The sequence below is a fragment of the Peromyscus californicus genome, unplaced genomic scaffold (assembly GCF_007827085.1).
Source record: "Peromyscus californicus insignis strain IS unplaced genomic scaffold, ASM782708v3 Scaffold_6__1_contigs__length_162567912, whole genome shotgun sequence".
In the NCBI taxonomy this organism is placed as follows: domain Eukaryota; kingdom Metazoa; phylum Chordata; class Mammalia; order Rodentia; family Cricetidae; genus Peromyscus; species Peromyscus californicus.
In genome coordinates this window covers 40724745-40743702 of record NW_026294584.1, presented here as the reverse complement: position 1 = coordinate 40743702, position 18958 = coordinate 40724745, and the positions used below count along the sequence as shown (strand labels likewise).

Sequence of the window (18958 nt, the reverse complement as noted above, 5' to 3'; positions counted from 1 at the left end):
GGAATGGAGATAGTTGTGAGTCCCCTCTTCCTTCAGGTGCTCCCACACTCACTCCCTCATGGAGCCAGCTTAGTGCTCTATGGCATCCTTTGCTTTGTGGGCCTCTATCCTGTAAGTAAATGTTTGGACAGGGCCTAATAAATTTAAGTCCTAAGCAAAGTTTTACCACAAAGCTCACCAATGGGACTAGGGAGATGGTCCAGGGCATAAAAACCACTTAGTAAGTAAACATGGGGACCTGAGTTCACATCTCAGCACTCATGTAGAAATACAAATGTTGACATGACCCTGTAACCCAACCCTGTGGGGGATGGAAATAGAACTCCTGGCCGCTGATATAGCTCTAACGTTTATCAAGAGACCCTTTGTCAAAGGAATAGGAGGTAGAAAGTAGACAGTGATGGAGCAGGACACCTGATATCCTTCTCTACCTTCCAGGAGCACACCCAGAGAAATGAGTGTACTGTACATGCACTCACTCCACAATACCCCCCCCACGCACACACACACACACACACACACACACACACACACACACACACACACACGCCCCCCCCACAGAGAGAGAGAGAGAGAGAGAGAGAGAGAGAGAGAGAGAGAGAGAGAGAGAGAGAGAGAGAGATTAGTGTACCTGTACCTGCATACCTCCAATACCATATACACACATCAACATAACAATACACACCAACATACACACACCAACACAACACACACATACATTCTCAATTTTTGTAAAGATTCCCAAGAAGAGTTGATATGAAAAGGTGAAGAAAAATCTTTATATTTTATTTGATATTCTTTGGAACCTATTCCGTCACACCTATGCAATATACCTCTTGGTCATTGTTCCAGAAGCTTGTATTTTACTATGCCTGAAACAACACAGAATCTTCTTTAGGTGACCCCAAAGCCACCCATATGCTAAGAATTTTATCTTTGAAATTCATTTTCTTTCCTTCCTACGACCCTATCTCTCTGTGCCTTTGCATGGGTTGTTTCTCACTTTTCTGTCTAGATCAAATTTGCTTCTGCTCTCTGTTCTGTGCCACTTGGCTCAGTTCAGATGACAACCTGTTGCAATCCCAGTACTTACCCTGTAGCTATTTGCACTTCCTTGTCTTTGTTCTGGAGGCCCTTTGTGCATAACCTTTTTAACAGAGCTTATTGTTGTACTATAATTGCTTGTTGATCCATTTGTCTCCCTCTTTAGTGTCAGAGACACCAAATTAATTTCATTAATTTGTGTTTCCTTAGCTTTGGGTTTGATCAGGGCCAATAAATGCATGAATAAATAGAACTTCAATTTTGTCAGTGTCAGAAGATACTGGTCAATTTTGAAGTGCAGTGATGCTGTTTGGAGGGCATGATCCATGTATTTCAGCTCCCTCTGACAAAGTTTTTCACTACACTGGTCTGATAAAGGGGAGGTTAGCTGAAAAAACTCAGCCTCTTCTCTTTTACCATATAGCTCTGTCCTTAAAGTTTGTTGGGTCCATTCCATGGTTTGTGACCCATTTTGCTCTCATGTTTTTCGGGTTCAGTCAGGATTCAGGGGACTTCAAGAGAGTCCTGTTCTAGCTTTCTGCTCTGGATAATTTACTCCTTCCTCACCTGACCACAGACATGCTAATTACAGTCATTTACAGGAACCATAACTACCACAAAACTCAGTGATTCAATATGTGTGTCATAATTTATTCTTCATATATGAATTGGACACCTGCTATCAATCACTGAGTTAAGCATTTAACAGAGATACAAATATTTAACTTGCATACCAGATTAAGTTAGTTGTATTTTCTTTTTTATTTAATTCTGGCAAATTTTACATTCATGCATTCTTATTTCTCATGTTCTCCATTTTTACATGGCTTGTTGGCTAGCCCACAGTTTTTAAACCCAGCCATTTCAAGGAGGACCACAGGCTTGAGACCAGCCTGATCTGTACTGCAAGACTGTTTTAAAACAAAACACCACCACAGAATAAAACATAAATACCAAACAAGACCAACCTCAAAAAAGCCACCCAGCAATTTTGGTTCTGCATTCAGAAGAAAGAAAGCAGCTTAAAAGGGGAAAGGTTGAGCAGGTTTGCAGAGCTCTCAGTGACAAACACCTGGCACCCTTATATCCATCCATTTTATAGTCAGCAAGTTGAATTTTACCATGGTTCTAGTTCACTTTCTATTCATGTGGTAAAACACCATGACCAAAAGCAACTTGGAGAGGAGAGAGTTTATTTCATCACACAAATCCTGACAACCCTCCACCATTGAGGGAAGTCAGGGCAGGGACTCAAGCAAGGCAGGGAGAACCTGAAATAGAGAGCAGAAAGGAATGCTTCGTACTGACTCTACCCTTGGCATGCTCAGCCTGCTTTCTCATACAACCCAGACCCAAGGGTGGCACCTCCCACATCAATAATGAGTGAAGGAAATGCTCCATAGACTTGTGTAAAGGCTGGTCTTACAGAAGACTTTACTCAATCAAGATTCCCCCTTCACAGATATGTCTAGGTTTATGTCAAGTTGACCAAAACCAACCAGCACCATCATCCATAGCTCCATAGTTTGGAATCCCCCCAGTAAGGTCACCACTGTTCTGTGTTTGCATTTTCTGCTTGGACAACTTATTCTTCTGACAAGGAATAAATAATTAATTTGTAGGACAGGTATTTTCTACGTAGCTAGATTTCTTTAGTCATTTTTAGAAATCTTTAGTCATGTAGTATTTAACTCTTACAGAACATAGAACAATATTTGCATTTGAGCAAAATGAGAATACTCTTTAGTCCACATTGTTAACCACATAGACATGGTTGTTCACTGGTGGAAGTCTGGACAGGCATTTGTAATGTCTGAATGGAATGCCATCTAGAGCGTAGAGGACGTCAAGCCTGTCAGTCATGAGAATTATTCTCTCAGATTTCTGGGTTTAGGGAGTATAATAACTTGACAATTGACAATCCAACTGCCTTGCTCCATGAAATCCAGCATCTTTGATGCCTGTGAGCTTCCCCCAGTCAGTACTTAATGTGACCAGAAGACCAAAGCATCTCAGACTTGTGAGGTAGAGGATTCCCTATGGTTTTGTCAAGCTTACCTTATCTGTGCATGGTGTTCTCAGATACTCCCATCCCCCCATTACCTTTCTTCCTTTTCTCTACCCAGAGCCAGGCTAACACCATGGACACAGCCAGCCTTGACTCCTTTCTCATTTCCTCTCAAAAGAGTTTCTGCTAGTACTCTAGTCTTCCAGAGTTGCCACCGCAAATCTTAAAGACTGGGTGGCTTAGTATCAGAAATGTTTTTCTTATACTCTAGAGAGCAGAAGCCTGAGATCAAGGTGCTGTGAAGGCTGCTTTTGTCTGAGGTCTCTCTTTCTAGGTGGCCATCTTCTTTTCTGTCTCTACTTGGACTTTCCACTGTGTCTCTCCAAGTCCTCTTCTTACGAGGGCACTGGTCCTACCTATTCCTACCAGTTGGATTCAGAAATAGACCTTATGATCTCATTTTGACTAAGACTGTATGAAGACTCCTATCTCTAAATACAGTCAGCATTTGAGCTGTAGGAAGTTGAGACTTCAACATATGATGGGTGGGGGGCGGGTAGTTACACAATGCATCCCATAACATCTAATATCCTAATAATAAATCTTTATTTAATAATAATGAAATAAATAAATGTTTCTTTAATCTTGTGTTTACATTTACTTTTGCTTTTCAGAGAATGTGGTTTAACACACTCAACTAAGGACGTATGGCTTGTCTGACTGAGGCTGGATTGATGCAGTGATTTTGCTAATTCTTAGAGACAGCCGAGTATATGGTGTTCTTTACCTCTTATCTGTTTTAATGAGTTTTCCAAGCCTTTGGCTGTAATTCAGACATGCAGACATTTCATTGCTTTCAACATACACAATGTAATAAGTTTTGCTTTGCTTATCATGAATTTATTAGCCAGTGTCATTAATTTTAGTTGTTATTTAGTCAAGCATTGTCATTACTTTATTAGGCTCAAAACAGGAAGATGAATAAATACTTCCACTTAATCTACCACCGCATTTATGTAGAGAATATAAATTTTGGAGTGTCATCCATTGTTGGTGATCTTATTATTTAATTTCAAATTATTATTTAATTGTTAAAGGTAGCTCCCTGACTTCTGAAATTTTATTTGTGTTATAAACAACATTCTAATATATGAATATATAAATATATATTTCTATGGATAAATAAATTAAAATGATGTTTTAAACTCTTTGTGAATTCACTCAAAGCATGTGTCATGTCATTATTCTATAATGGGTACATTAAGATGAACTAATGAGTTATTTAAAAGTCTTGAATGTCTTCTATATCAATGAAAATAATACATATGTTTGAGCTGGAATACTCTTCTGTTGGATTCATAGCCTGGATTCTTTTTAGTGGCTAAGATAAAAACTGTCTTTTTCCTTAGGGATAGAATGGTAGTAAGAGTCAGACGACCAGTATTCTGATTCAAGGTAATGTCATTTCCGTGTGACCGAGAGCTGTACCCATGAAGTCTTAACCGTATGTTTGCCTAAACAAGATCTGTATAATGACAGTTGATATTCCAATGAGAATGGGGAAAATCTCACAAGGCCCTGACACTTGTTGAAGAGTTATAGGCAATTAATGGCTGCCAGGAGAGGGAGAATCAGTGTTCTCTAGGGAAAAGGCCCAGCTAAGTTATCGAATCCCAAGTGGTCAGCTCTAAGCACATATACATTTAAGCAGCATTGCATGGACTTAGCAGGTTATGTTTATATATACGTGTGTGTGTGTGTGTGTGTGTGTGTGTGTGTGTGTATGTGTGTGTGTGTGTGTGTGTGTGTGTGTGTGTGTGTGTGTGTGTGTATGTGTGTGTGTGTGTGTAATGATTGGAGGTGCTCAGGAGTAGTTGGAGGAGTATAAAGTGGTGTGAAAATGATGCAAATACACTACATACCTATAAAATTCTAAAGTATTTCTGTTTTTCCTCATGTAGGTTTTTTTTTTACTTTGACCTATGAAAAATTCTCCTCTTCCTCCATTTTCTTTCTGTAAATAATGTGCTATAGCCTTTTCAGTTATTGTCTCATACTATTCTTTGCTGGTTTCAGATATATATGTAAACTCTGGTTTCCACAGCTATATTATCAATTTCCAGGTATCTCTTATGTTATTTAGATGTGAAGGAAAAAAGCAAAATTACTGTAAGATATGACTCCTGTTAATGTCTCCTTCAACCTTGGAAGTTGTGAGCAATAATCATGAGACTCTGCTGACAGAAAATCACTGTGAACATGCTTGCAAATGTTATTTGCAATAATATTAATCATTTACAAGTGTAGCAATTTTACTAGTACTACATTGTATTAGTGATAAAATATATTTCAGACATGCATTTATATATGTATACATATATTTCAAAATATATTTCATACATAAATATATAATATTTTATATAGTAAAATTATGGCTTTATTTTTCTTCTTATTAATTAAGTGTAGACAGCACCAGAGTTTGCAAGAGTTTTTGTTGATACTGTGTATAGTGTGTATAGTTATTTACACACACACACACACACACACACACACACACACACACACACACACATGCACGCACGCACTTCAGCTAGTTCAGCATCTGGTTAATTATGTTTCATTGCCATCCATGTGCTCTGTAGACCTGAGGTATCTTCTGCGTTGATGCCTGGTTTTGCATCCTCTTCAGCTTGCGTCTCTCCCATAATATACAAGGTCCTCGTAGGTTCCATCTCTTCTTCACTCTGTCGACCTCTGAAGTAACAGGACAGCAAAACTTTGAGACCAGAGCCCTGAGCTGGTAGCACAGCAGGGTCACTATATTTTGAGAGGTAGTAGGCAGGGGTGGTATAGGAATGCCTGTGAAGGTTATGGAATAAGATGAGTCAATGATATAACAAGAGGGACTATAATTTCACAGTGCTTTGGTGGAGAAGGAAGAAGTGAGGGAGAGATGGAGGGATTCAGACTGGGGGAAGTTGGGAGTCCCAAGCTTGGCCTTGGTGGCAGGTGGCTTGGAAATTTCCCCAAGCCTTTATTCTGCTCTGCTTTCAGAAATTTCTGGGAGGAAGTCTTGAAGTCTTTTGGTTTACTGAAGAAAGTATTTGTTCATTAGAATCCACATGCCATGCTCCAACCTCAGAGACTGTGAACTCCTGGGCATGTATTTAATGGTTTGGGATAAAGTTAGAGTATTTTTTTTCTAGTGAGAAGATTAGTAACTTTATCATAGATTTGTGCCTTTGTTAGGACATATGATTCAATATTGGTTAAAAATCCTATCAGTATCATGTGAAGTCATTTTAAGTTCAGTTTTGTGACCGTTGTAATATAGTATGGGAGAAGTATGGGGACACGGGTACTGGGAATACCTGAGGCATAGGCAGTATCTAATCTCCGCTTATCCTGTTGTTTGTCTACTTTAAATTACAAGCATGGGAAAGCTAAAAGGAAATGTAAATGTTGTGTCACTAAGTGGAATCAGGAACAAGATGAAGATGACTATAAAACCTACTTGTTTGAGATAGATCACAAATTTGGCTGTAACCTGAAAGGGTAACCTAGTTAGTTAAGAGCCCCATAGGGTTCATAAGAAAGAGCATTTGCTTTGAGTAAGTTTTGTCCTTGGTACAAGGACCAAGCCAGGATTCTGTTCCAAGAATCTTAATGAAAGGTTCTTGATATCCTTACAGTTTCTTAACCATGAATCTATGTTCAAATCCCAAAGAGTTAGCTCTACAGGTTGAATAAAAAATAAATGGTGATGGAAAATATCAATTTCACAAACATTTCTATCAGAGCCAGTACTGTGGGGATCCAATTGTCCAGTAGTCTGCTGTTCTTGTTTGCAAGATAGGCAGCATTTTGAACCCATGGTAATGTAGCTGTAGTCCAGGTAGGCTGTAAAATAGATATTTCTCCCATGTAGTTGATACAGATGGGAGAGCCTCAAGTTTGCATTAAAATTGTGGATTTTATGTTAAGACTCTTGTGCCTTAATGATGATGCTGGAAAAAAGGGTAGAAATCTTACTAAAAAAAATCTTCATTAGAATATTTTTCTTGGTATGTAAAATGAACAGAAAATTTCTTAAAATAAAAAGAATATGTTTCTTAACAGAGAAACAGATACTCCACTTCCCTTAGGAAGATATATAAGAGAATTTTTACTATTGTGTCATATGCTAGCTCCTTAACTTCTATGTGTATCTGTTTGTTAATACATATGTCAGGTGTGGGCATTACAGCTTTCCTCACATCAGCTTTAAATAAAGCATAAAACGGGACAACTGATTAGCAATTTACTATTTAATGCATTACAAAGATCAAACTAGCATAGTTTAACAGATCTCCTCATCCAAAGTTTGAGGAGTTTAATAATCTTTGTGGTTGATAAATATGTCCTGATAAATACAGAGAAAACTAGTCCTTTGTAATTGATTGCTCAAGCATCAGAGGCAAGTGATAGAAGAACTCAGAATAAATATCTGCCATTCTATGAAGTAATACTTTGTTGAAAATATGACACATGAAATTGGAAGAGGTTAGGGCGAGTAGAGAGGGCAGTGTGGAAAGAGTCATTTGACAGGGATAGCAGCACGGAGATGTGAAACTGTGCTGCACGGTCATGGAAGAGCTCAGCCAAGCTTTGTTTATAGGATATGCTGTAGTAATGTACAGGGACTAAGAACCATGATCAGTTTCTATCACAGCACAGTTTGTGAATAGTCAAAATTCCTGCGGGACTGCGTTCTAAGGAGTCGGGTGCTGACCAAGGTGCTGAAGCAGGAGGTGGCTATGAGCCTGATCTTGCCCTTGTTCAGAGTTCAGCAAGGCAGAAGGGCTTAGAAACAAGCAGTGTATCTTGTACTGTGAAGAAATGGGCAGTGAATGCTGTGGGCGATGGCTACTATTGTACTAAGGGCAGTCAGTGAGAGAGCAGTCAGGAGCCAACCAAATGTCTAACCTATCAAGCAAACCAGTCAATCACTTTAATTTAGGCAAACAACACGGGCTTGAGTAAATGTTTCACTAAATTGACTGGTTGCTTGAGTGAATCAGCCTAATCAAGTGTGTGCTGGCATCTCATAGACATAGCCTTAACAATGCAAATATCATTATAGTCCTCTGCCTTTAAAATAGTTCTGCAGAACTTTCCTGGGGATATGGACTGAGTACAGTGATGCCACCTGGGTTTTGACTTTCTGCTATATGGTGGGAAGAGGATTATTTTTAATAGGACATCAGCCATTTTCTACAAGTATTTCCAAATATTCCTAACACTGATACTATTCCTATCATTTTAAAAGATCCATTTGAAGTCTGCCTTTGAAGTTTGATATTCTATCTGGCTATTCATTGATAACTGCTCTGAATTGAGCTGACTTGGTTTATGACTCTAACTACTTCCCTAGTTTTTAGTAATACCTCCTTTTAAGGTCCTGTAGATATATTTTTTCCATGCCAACCAGTAACTTTTAAAATGACTTGAGTGAAAGTTCAGAGTTTTATGGGCTTTCCTATAGTGATACTATTTTTAGGAAGGCAAACAGGATTTTTAGTTATTTTCTTTTCCTAAAAAAAAGCCACCTCATTTTTGTCTTCATGATCCACTCTGTATCAGTGTTCAAGGTTATTTGAACAATGGAGTGAGTACAATTTTGCTTTTATCCCCAGGAGCTTGTACCAGTACAAACACTGGTTTTGTTAAAGGTCGGGTGTATGCTTCTGTCTGTGATGTGGACTCTGTAAAAAATTTTGTATTTTGACTATAGCCTCTGGGTCTGAGCGTGTGCCAACAGTAGGAATGACCATAAACCTTGTTACTTAGAGCTGGGTCTGTGGAAGAAAGCAGACTTTGCTGAGAGAACCAGAGCTGGGATTGCAGAGACACCATTGGTCATACAGTGGGGGAGCTACTTGCCTTTTAAAGCCTGTGTTTGGGGAACTGTATTTTTGAGATTTGGGTTATAAGAGCTTCTAATATTGGCTTCTGCCTTACTGTCTCAGTAATCTTATGATCTACCCAAGGGTTGTGAATAAAAATGCCTGTAGAGATTGGTCCATATAATGTAAATAAAGCACACCCAGGCTAGCTATGATGCAACAAGGAAAAGTATTGCCATCAAACACACTTGTTCAGGACAACTGATGTTTTTACATAGGCTGAATTTGTCCACTGAACTTATCCATTTGAAACTCCTGAATTAAAGTGCATGGGAAGAAAATACATTGATACGTAGCTAATGGAGAGATGCAGAAACTAATTATGCAGCGGTGTCTCTGTGTAGTTTTCCTCCTGTGCCCATTTCCAACTTGGTTAACGAGATGAGGAAACAGTGAATTAGTGACATTCCATTTTGTAGATTCAGAATTTTCATTCTCGCAGAAAACAATCCCATTAGAACATGGCAATGAATCTTCTGAGCTTTCGGTTTTGTGGTATGTCTTCCAGACAGTGTAATTTGTGATGCATTGTTAGTGCTTATGGGAAAATAATTGAACGAATTAAAAGCAATGTGTTTACACATGTGATTTTAGCTTTCATTTATTAATGGACTCTATTATTTTTAATGTATGTGTCCAGAATTTATATTAAGGTAGATTATTCTGTGGGTCACCATTTTTTTAACCTCCTAAAACTAAGGGGCTGTAGTTTAGTGCTAAGGAAAATTGCTTCCATGGTATCTAGAGTTTTTCTTTTAAGTGAAATATATGTAGGAATTTGTGTAGTCATATAATGCTATGGTTTTGTGCATGGGCTTAGGAGATACCTTAAGTGTTCCCATACTTGAATCTTAGTTCTAATCCTTATGACTTTTGCAAACTTGAGAGAAATTCCTAGCCTTTGGAATCTTCAGTTTCTTCATCAATTTTATAAGGCTTTCCTGTATATAAGTTTTATAAAACTTAAGTGAATGGCACAGATAGGATGGACATACACTGCCCTCTGTTCTAATCAAGGCCTATGCTATTCAGTTCCATAAAATTAAAGAACTAGTGGATGAGATAGAAGAAAAATTTTTTATAATTTTGAATGGGGAATTTTTAAAATTAAGACAAAAGATAAATAGTAGAACAGACAACAAAAATTATGGCACATACACCACAAAGAGGAGTACTACATAAAAACAAATATCTCTATAATTAGTTGGAAGTCAACATCAAACTCATGAAAGTACAACAATTAAGACAGACAATTTGAGAGTGAAAAGATTCCTAACTCACTGGGATCAAAAATATAATTAAAGCAAGATACTATATTGCCAAAATAAAATAAAAATAAACCTTGAAAGAAAAGAAAGGCCTCCAGGTAATTTCCAGAGACCTACTTACTAAGGGTATATAGAATGGCCTTGGAGAGAAATTTTAAATAAAAGTTCTTCTAACCATCAAAGATCTTTCCCAATCCTACCATTAGCAGAAATAACAATAACCTAAAGGAAAATAAAAATTTAAAAATAGAAAACTCTTATCTTCCTTATATTATGGAAAAAACCCACAAGCTCTTTTACTATCCCCTTTCATACCCAGATTTGGAGGGTATCCAGTTCAGGAAAAGTGGAGTTCTGAGAAGGAATGCATAATTTGAAGGCTAAATGTCCATTTTATATTTTCTTAAATTTCCTATGTTCATACATAGTTAAAGATTTGGGCTATTTGTCTCCAGTGGGAACTAATATTGCTATTGATTTTTTTAAGTACCCCAAATTGAGGCTGTAAATGAACCTTTATAAAGTACAGGGCTTCAATTTCCCTTCAGGAGTGTTGCTAGGAAGATGGTAGGAGCAATCCTCTCTGGTGGGAGACTGTATGGTGTGGGTGTCTTGGAGAATATGTCCTAGAAGGCACAGGCCTCTGAAATGCTTTTATTGGTCATTAAACCACCAATAAAAGTGAGCTGAATGTGAGAGGTTTCAGGAAAGAAGTTCTGAGAAATTGGTCATGTAAAGAGAAGAAATGTCAACTTAGAAAGTGGGAGACAGTTGAGCATGTCTGGAAGGCTCATGTGCCTGGGATGGGCATGGTTCTGTCAATGAGGCTCACACAGAGAAACTACAGCTCTGAAAAATGCTAAACCATAAAATATGTTTTAAATCTATACAGAACCAATGGAATCTTGAAATAATATGCTTACTGCTTAGAGATGATGGTGCAGTTGGATAGATTATTGAGAAAATGAAGAACAATTTTAACCTTAAATGTTTTTCTATTTTGTCATCTTCAGAAGAAAATATAATTATGAAGCTGAAAACTGTCTATAATAACAACATAAATACTATAAATAAAGTAAAAAGTAAAAAATACTATAAATAAAGTAAAAAAAGTATATAATATGGATGATAAGCTAATAGGAGATTTAGCTAAAGCATGAGATATGCTAGTTCCTAGTTACCAAAAGAATGTGAAGATGAGGCCTTCAGATGGGCAAGGTACTGAGGGTAGGTACATTTATGGAACTTAATAGAAATCTGTATATGGGCAAATATCTAACAAGGCAGCAATGATTGATGAAGTTCAAAATAGTATGATAGGATAGTATTTGGTTATTTCCAAACAGTTAATAATTTTTTATGAAGAAAGTAAGCTAAATATACATATATCATACTAACTGAGGCATGCTTTTAAGATTTAGATGTTTTTATTAAAAGATGCCATGTAACTGTTGTTGATTAACCCACCATTTTATTTCATCAAACTGTTTCTCAAACACTGTAACTCAGTAGCTTTTAAAGGGGGGAGAGAACTAATGAATATGCAAATACAGCCTGGATGAGTAAACTAGGTAGATTTGCCCTTGAATGAGCAGCCCTGCCTAAAACTCACCAGTCCTTACATGATGATCTTTGTAAGATTCCAGAGCCCTACCTTGGTTCTAGTCTCTGCATAGCATAGAAAATGTATTAAATAATGCCTCAAGTAAGGATATGAAAATGTTAGGCAAATTTGCAGATAATGACAAATTAGATATCAAAATACAATATAAAATTTTGATAGTCTCTAAATACTAGAATAATGAGAAAAATAAGGGAAAATCTAGGGAAACTAAGCTTAAAATTCAACATATATACTTGAAAAAAACCCCTGGAATCAATATGTAGGAGTTAGACTGACAGACAGAAGATAACCTGGGTTATGAGTTGACCACACAGACATGCCAGTGTGTGGTTGAGCCACCATGTGGCCTCTCTGTTAATAAAATTCACCCCACACAGCAAATTCCTGTAATGTTATGCCAGTATAAACTGTGGAAACAAAAAGGCTTATCCAGCTCTCAGGAGGTGATAACTTGGCTGCTCTTAATTGGTAGACAGCATCTCAAAGTTGTATTAATGCTCCTAGAGCAGTGGTTCTCAACCTTCTTAATGCTGCAACTCTTTAACACAGTTCCTCATGTTGTGGTGACCCCCTATCATAAAATTATTTTGTTGCTACTTCATAACTGTAGTTTTGCTACTGTTAAGAATTGTAATGTAAATATCTAGATTTTCCAATGGTCTTAGGCCATCCCCATGAAAGGGCCATTTCACCTTAAAGGAGTTGCAACTCACAGGATGAGAACTGTTGATCTATGGGGTCAGCAAAGGTAGTTAGTGAATTTAGAAACCACGTGACATGAGAAGCCTGGAGAAGAGTTGGGAACTTCATCTCTTCTGGAAGACATTTCAAAGGGATGTCATTAAGAAAAGAAATCATTAATCTGTTGTATTGGACAGAAACTGCCTAGAGTGGATGCATATTTTAGTTACATAATGCTATGCTTCTTTTGATTTTGTACCACTAGGGCCATTCAGCATAGTATGATGTACTTGAATCTATACTTTAGAGACATGCAAACAGTGTTCACTTAACAGTCTTTTAGTGAGCACCTATTTTGTGTACAGCACTGTTTTAAGTGCTAAGGATAGAAGATTATGATGGAGATTATACAAGGGGCATGATGAGAGAGTGCAATTCAATACATGGAGATGTTATTTCTCTTTGTATCTGGGAACTGGGGATTTAGTTAAAGGAGGAACAACACAGGACCTAAGTTCATCTCTTTTTAACTTAGACTGCTACTGGCCCCTGGAATATCTCTCTTTCAGCACTTACTTGGAAACACTGGTTAAGAAACTGTCATACCACCAGTAAACATATCCTTACTAGTGATCATAAGAGGTAGGAACAGTCAGCTTTTGAGGGAATATACTTAGCGCTTAACTATTTCTATCCCTTTTCATGAATGAAATGGGTGTAGTCATCTCTTCTGCCTGAAGCCAAGAAAATAGAGTTCTAACCATCAATTTGGGGGCATTGCAGAATGGTGTAGTGTCATAGCATTCCCTGGCAGAGTTGTTAGGACTATCTTGATGTGGATGAAGGAATAGAATGGGAGAAACTCTGAAGTATGGTCTTCGAGGCTAGCAATAAGATGAGGGGTGGGGTGGGGAGGAGGTCGGGGGAATAGGAAGAGGGGATGGAAGGGGAACTGTGGTTGGTATGTAAAATGAAAAAACATAATAAAAAGGATTTCCTGTACTCCTAGTGACATTCAGTTATACCCATAGATCAGTGCCTTGCTCTGCCATCAGAGAAGCTTCTTCCTACAGCAGATGGGAACTGATAGAGAGATCCACAGACAAACAATGGGCAGGATCCACAGACAGACAATAGGCAGAGAATGAGAGATGCTGAAACACTCAATCCTTAAAGGAATGCCACTATCAAATCCATCCATGTAGGGCTCACGTACCCCTGCAGAAGAGGAGGCAGAAAGAGTCAAAGGGGACGGAGGACGGTAAGAAATAAGTTGTTCTAAACAGCAGCATTGGCACATCTATGAACTCATAGAGACTGAGGCAGCATTCACAGGGCCTGCGTGGATCGGCACTAGATAGGGTCCTAGAGCTGAAAGGAGAAGTAGACACATTCCCCTATCCCTAACTTAGAAGCTACCTCCAATTGATAAGCCTCTGCAAATGAAAATTTTGTTTCCTTCAAGGGAGTCTCACTGAGGAAACGAGTTATTCTTAAAGGCAGGCTGTGTGCCCACGAAGATGGCCAATAGAAGCAAACTGAACCGCATCTTTAGAGGTTCCTTGTCTTACAATGTCATGTCAAGGCTTTTTCTTTCCTTTTTAAAAATCTTTTTTGTTTTTTACTTCAAAATTTGTTTCCCCGTGGGTTCTTGTTCTTTGTGAGATTATGGCTTCCAGTTTTGTTTTTTATGGGATTCCTGAGTGAGCAAACAAGTGTGTCTCTGAGTCTATATCTGATTCTTGTGACTTTGAGGGGCTCTTCCTTCTGTTTGTTTTGTTCTATTCCAATGTGTTTTTGTTTTATCATATGGTATAATATAATATAATTTTATTACTCTTAGAAATTTGTTTTCTAATGAAAGACGGAAAGTGAGTCAATTCAGATGGGAGAGGAAGTGGGGAGGAAATGGAAGGAGAGGAACTACAATCAGGATCTATTCTATGAAAAAAAGTTTGTAATAAAAGAAAGTAAATAAATAGAGAGAGAAACGAAAAAAAAACCACAAAGATTTGCTGCACTTTCTCATCCTCTGATCCTCTCCAATAGAACACAATGTTGCTATCTGACTTGGGCTCTTTAAACATAAGGGAATTATATATTAAATTATGTCTTGGAGACTGCAGACCAGAGCCTAGGACAAGAAAGAGCATGTGGTACAATGGTGTGGCCATGAAGAACAAGTGGGGATTTCACCACATTCAGATACAATTTAGTTTTCAGAAGTGTGCAAGAGATCCTCTGTTTTTTGCCTGGCCCCAGTTGCAGCCATTTGGAAAGAAGGTAGGGTACAGGAGCTTGGACAAGCTTTGAAATGTTCCTCTTGGGAAAGACATAAGAATCATGACTGTTCTTGTGAAAGGGTAAGAGACAGGGTGCTGTCCTCTGTAAATCCACTCTTCACCTCCACAAATTGTCTGATCAGAGCCAGCTAGATGAACAAGAATGAAAAGCTGGAAGCCACCACAACCGGCTTCCAGCTTTTCATTTTCGTTCATCTAGCTGTCTCTGATTTATTCCAGGTAAACGGACTGGCTTTTTAGAGCCTATTCCCTATGGTGTGATGCCTTACTCAGTCTTGATGCAAGAAGGAGGGGCTAGGTCTGGCCCCAACTTGGTATGCCAGCCTGTGTTGACTACCTAAGGGAGGCCTTACCCTCTATGAGGAGGGAATGTGGGGGAAAGGGGGGTACATGGGGGGGAAAGCAGGAGAAGCAGAGGAAGGCAGAATAGGGGTTGGTATGTAAAAGGAAAGAAAATATATTTTTTAAATGAAAAAGGGGTTACTTTAGATACTCAAAGGGATTTTAGTTTATATGATTAAAAAGTGACTTTTTGTCTCCTAATAAATATCAAAAACCCTAAAAAAAAAGGCATCTGAATAATAAAAATAAAGGTATGATATGGCCTTTGTCACACAAAAAGAAAAGCTGGAAACCTTTTGTTGTCAGGCACATAGTAAGAGTCTCCTTAGGGGTGATGGTGAGGGAGCCTGTAGGTGTAAGAGGGGGTGGGCAGGGCTCTGTAAGAACTCTCTGTACTTTCCACTCAATTTTCTTTGAACCTAAATCTTCTCTTAAAAATAAATTCTATTAAGATGATATGTTATCTGACAAGGAGGATCTCTATCTCTTAGAGTCACCTAGAGTTGATACGATTTTAATTGGTAATTAAAGCAGCTCAAGCCATTTCTATGGAGAACAGGCCTAGCTCCTCTATTCTGAAGACCGATAAAGATTTTGCTAAATACAGATAATAGAGGTTGCTTTTGGCCAACTCTCTTGTGGTCTATCTTTGGATAGGATATCGACTGCCTAAGAATTGTACAGAGCTTGCAAGAAAAATAAAAGGAGTAAATATTGAAGATATTGGAGACTGCAGGAAATGTTTGCATATATACCTGTTGTAACTCAGTGTGTGTTTGTTCAGATGAAGGAGCAAATTAACGGACTGAAAACAAGATAGTTTTGGATCTCTAAACTAATACATACTAGTGCAAAAAATTACACACTTTGGCGAGAATGGGAAAAACTGTATCTTAATAGTAAAATAAAATAGAAAAAGCAGAAAGAATCTCTTCCTTGATGTAGCTCTTCTCTTGGGTGTGGTGGGTGAGTTGACCTTCCCAGGAGGTCAAGTGTCTACAGGGAAAAGACTGAAGACATTTAAAGAGATAACAAATGGGAACTGTCATAGAACATGGGTTAGCTGTGCTTGGGAAAAGGCTACAGAACAGCTTTGAAGAATGAGACAGATGTTTTGACAATGAGTAGGGTCAAGTCTTAGATGCCAAATTGCAGCTGCTTTTATGAAGACAAAAGCTATGGGATTTAGCAAAATTCTAGAAGAGACATGTTTTCTTGCAAGAAAGGATTGCCGTGGTAGTACCAAGGACAGTGGTTTAATGTTTATGTCCCACCAAACAAAGATTTCTCCATACATCAATTACATAAGCAAATAAGCAAGTAAAAGAAAGCATAAGAAGAAATGTGGAAAATAAGACAGAGTGAATGGGAGAGAATGGTGAGGGTGGTCCTGGGATGAGAAGAAAAAGTGTTTTTCTTGGTAGGGAACCACAGAGTTACCAGGAAGAGTAAGTACAGCCTTTGAGTAAAATCTGTATGAAAGGAGCACCCAACTGTATAGACATGAGCAGTGAGCTTGGTAGGCAATGGTAACAGCAGTTGCAAAATCTCTGAGTGGGAAAACTGTGGTCAAGATTAGAAACATAAAAACTGCCAGGATGGCTAAAGAATAGAGGTGGTCAGGGATGAAGTGAGGGAGTAGTTTATGGGAGTCCTTGTAGAACCAAGGCGGAGGCTGGATTTTACGCTCTGTGTGAAGTTAAGTCTTAGAAGGGTTCCTAAGATGGATGCAGTCTCCTCTGTGTATGGAAAGGATGACTTTGAGTGGAAACAATAAAAGCAAGAGTGGAAGGAAGGAAGAAGGTTAAGTACCAAGCAGCTCCATTTTCTTAATGATATGCTGAAGTATCAGTTGCTGCTTATCATCATTAATGGTGAACACAGAGAAGCAATAAAAAACAAAACAAAACAAAACAAAAAAAGAGGGATATCTCTGATGGTGGGTTCTTGTCAAGTCACTCTCTTTACTCCTCAGTTGTAAGATAACTGCTGTTAAGATATTAGCAGCTGCCATGGATTGGGTGCTGATGAACTGCCATGTGCTGAGCCAAGCATGCAAATGAGCCTTACCTTATTTAATCCTCACAAGAATATGCCCCAGTAATGCTGTAGAAGAGGTGGCAGCTGTTAATAGCCAAATACAAGACTTGACAAGCTATCAATTTAGTCAAGCAAATGATTAGCAGTGCAGTGATTTAAAACCAATTCCATATTCGACTAAATTTCTTCTTAAAAAAAATGACTTTATTTACAGTACTAGCTTTGACGAAAAGACTTTAATATCAAAAATGAATACATGAAGTGTTCTCTAGATGCAGAGATACTTTGAAATCACAGTCATTGTCAGGGATATATCCCTTGTAAATTACTAAATAATTTTGTGAAATGCCCTTAATTTGTCATGGTTTTTAATATTCTGAAATTTTATGTAACACAGAAAAACCATATTGAAACCCACCATTTGTGGAGCGTCTCCCTCTAACAAGCAAACAGGCTTCTGCGGAACTGTGTAAACACTGAATGAAGGGTGACCATGGATTTAAAATTGGATTTTTTTTGTCAGCTGAAGAGATTTTTTTTTAGTCTGTCTCTATGAATTCGATTTTACAGTTTTTGCTTGATGAAATGATCAAAGCCTCATGCTTCTAAGCTACATTCCTTTGAAATGTAAAATTAATAGTTCAAACCTTAAAGGAGAAATAAGTGTGATTTTTAGGTTTCTGAATATGACTAGTTGTTATGAGTATTTGGAAAGAGAAAGTCTTCTTCAAATCTGAGTGTCCAGATTTGGAGAGTAATCAGATTTTTTTTTCTGTATCGGTGGAGGATTTCCCAAGTGTTTGTCCATTCTGCACAGTGCTGTGTGATTCTGTGATCAGCATGAAAGTTGTTGGCACCATGTGAACATGGAAACTTCCAAATATGTTTTGCTACAATCATAAACTATATATAAAGTATGACTTATCTAAATTTTATAAACACTTAAATATCATTTTAAATTAAAGGAAAACTTGTATGTGCATGAATATCTTGCTATGTGTATGTCTGTGCATCACATGTGTGCAGTGCCCATGGAGGCCAGAAACTGTCCGATTCCCTGTGACTGGAGTTCAGATTGTTGTGAGCTGCCATACTGCTGCTGGAAATTGAGCCTGGGTCTTCTGCAAGAGCAGCCTGTGCTTTTAATCACTGAGCTGTCTCTCTATCCAGGCAGTGGCGGCACACGCCTTTAATCCCAGCACTTGTGGGGCAGAGGCAGGTGGATCTCAGTGAATTTGAGGCCAGGTTGGTCTACAGAGTGAGTTCCAGAACAGCCAGGACTGTTACACAGAGAAACCCTATCTCAAAATACAAAACAAAACAAAACAAAACAAAACAACCCCCCCAAACAACAACAACAAAAGGAAAACACCCATGATAACAACAGAGAAAGCCTGTTACATAGAAAGTAGCTTGGAAAGTCAAAGCACTGATGAAAACATGAGAGAAACAGTACCATTTTTGAGTATTAGAGGAGTGGAGATATGCAGTGATTTCACACATTATGGTACATGCAAGAACATGAGGCATGAGTGGGCTTGTAGAGAGCTGGATGATATTTTAATACGTAATATGCTACATCATCACAATATTGGGCATTTTATAAGCATTTAAAATATTCTAACATAGATACTATTATCCATTTTATTCTATTTATTCACTTTGGGATCAAGTTGCATGTTGGCCCATCTGGCCTTGAACTC

The 18958-nt window shown here is 38.1% G+C and overlaps 1 protein-coding gene across 1 annotated transcript in view; it reads left to right on the top strand.

Moving 5' to 3' along the window:
- Positions 1 to 18958, top strand: part of Grm8 (glutamate metabotropic receptor 8) — a 797537-nt gene that overhangs the window by 224598 nt on the left and 553981 nt on the right. The gene's annotated exons all lie outside the window — the stretch shown is intronic.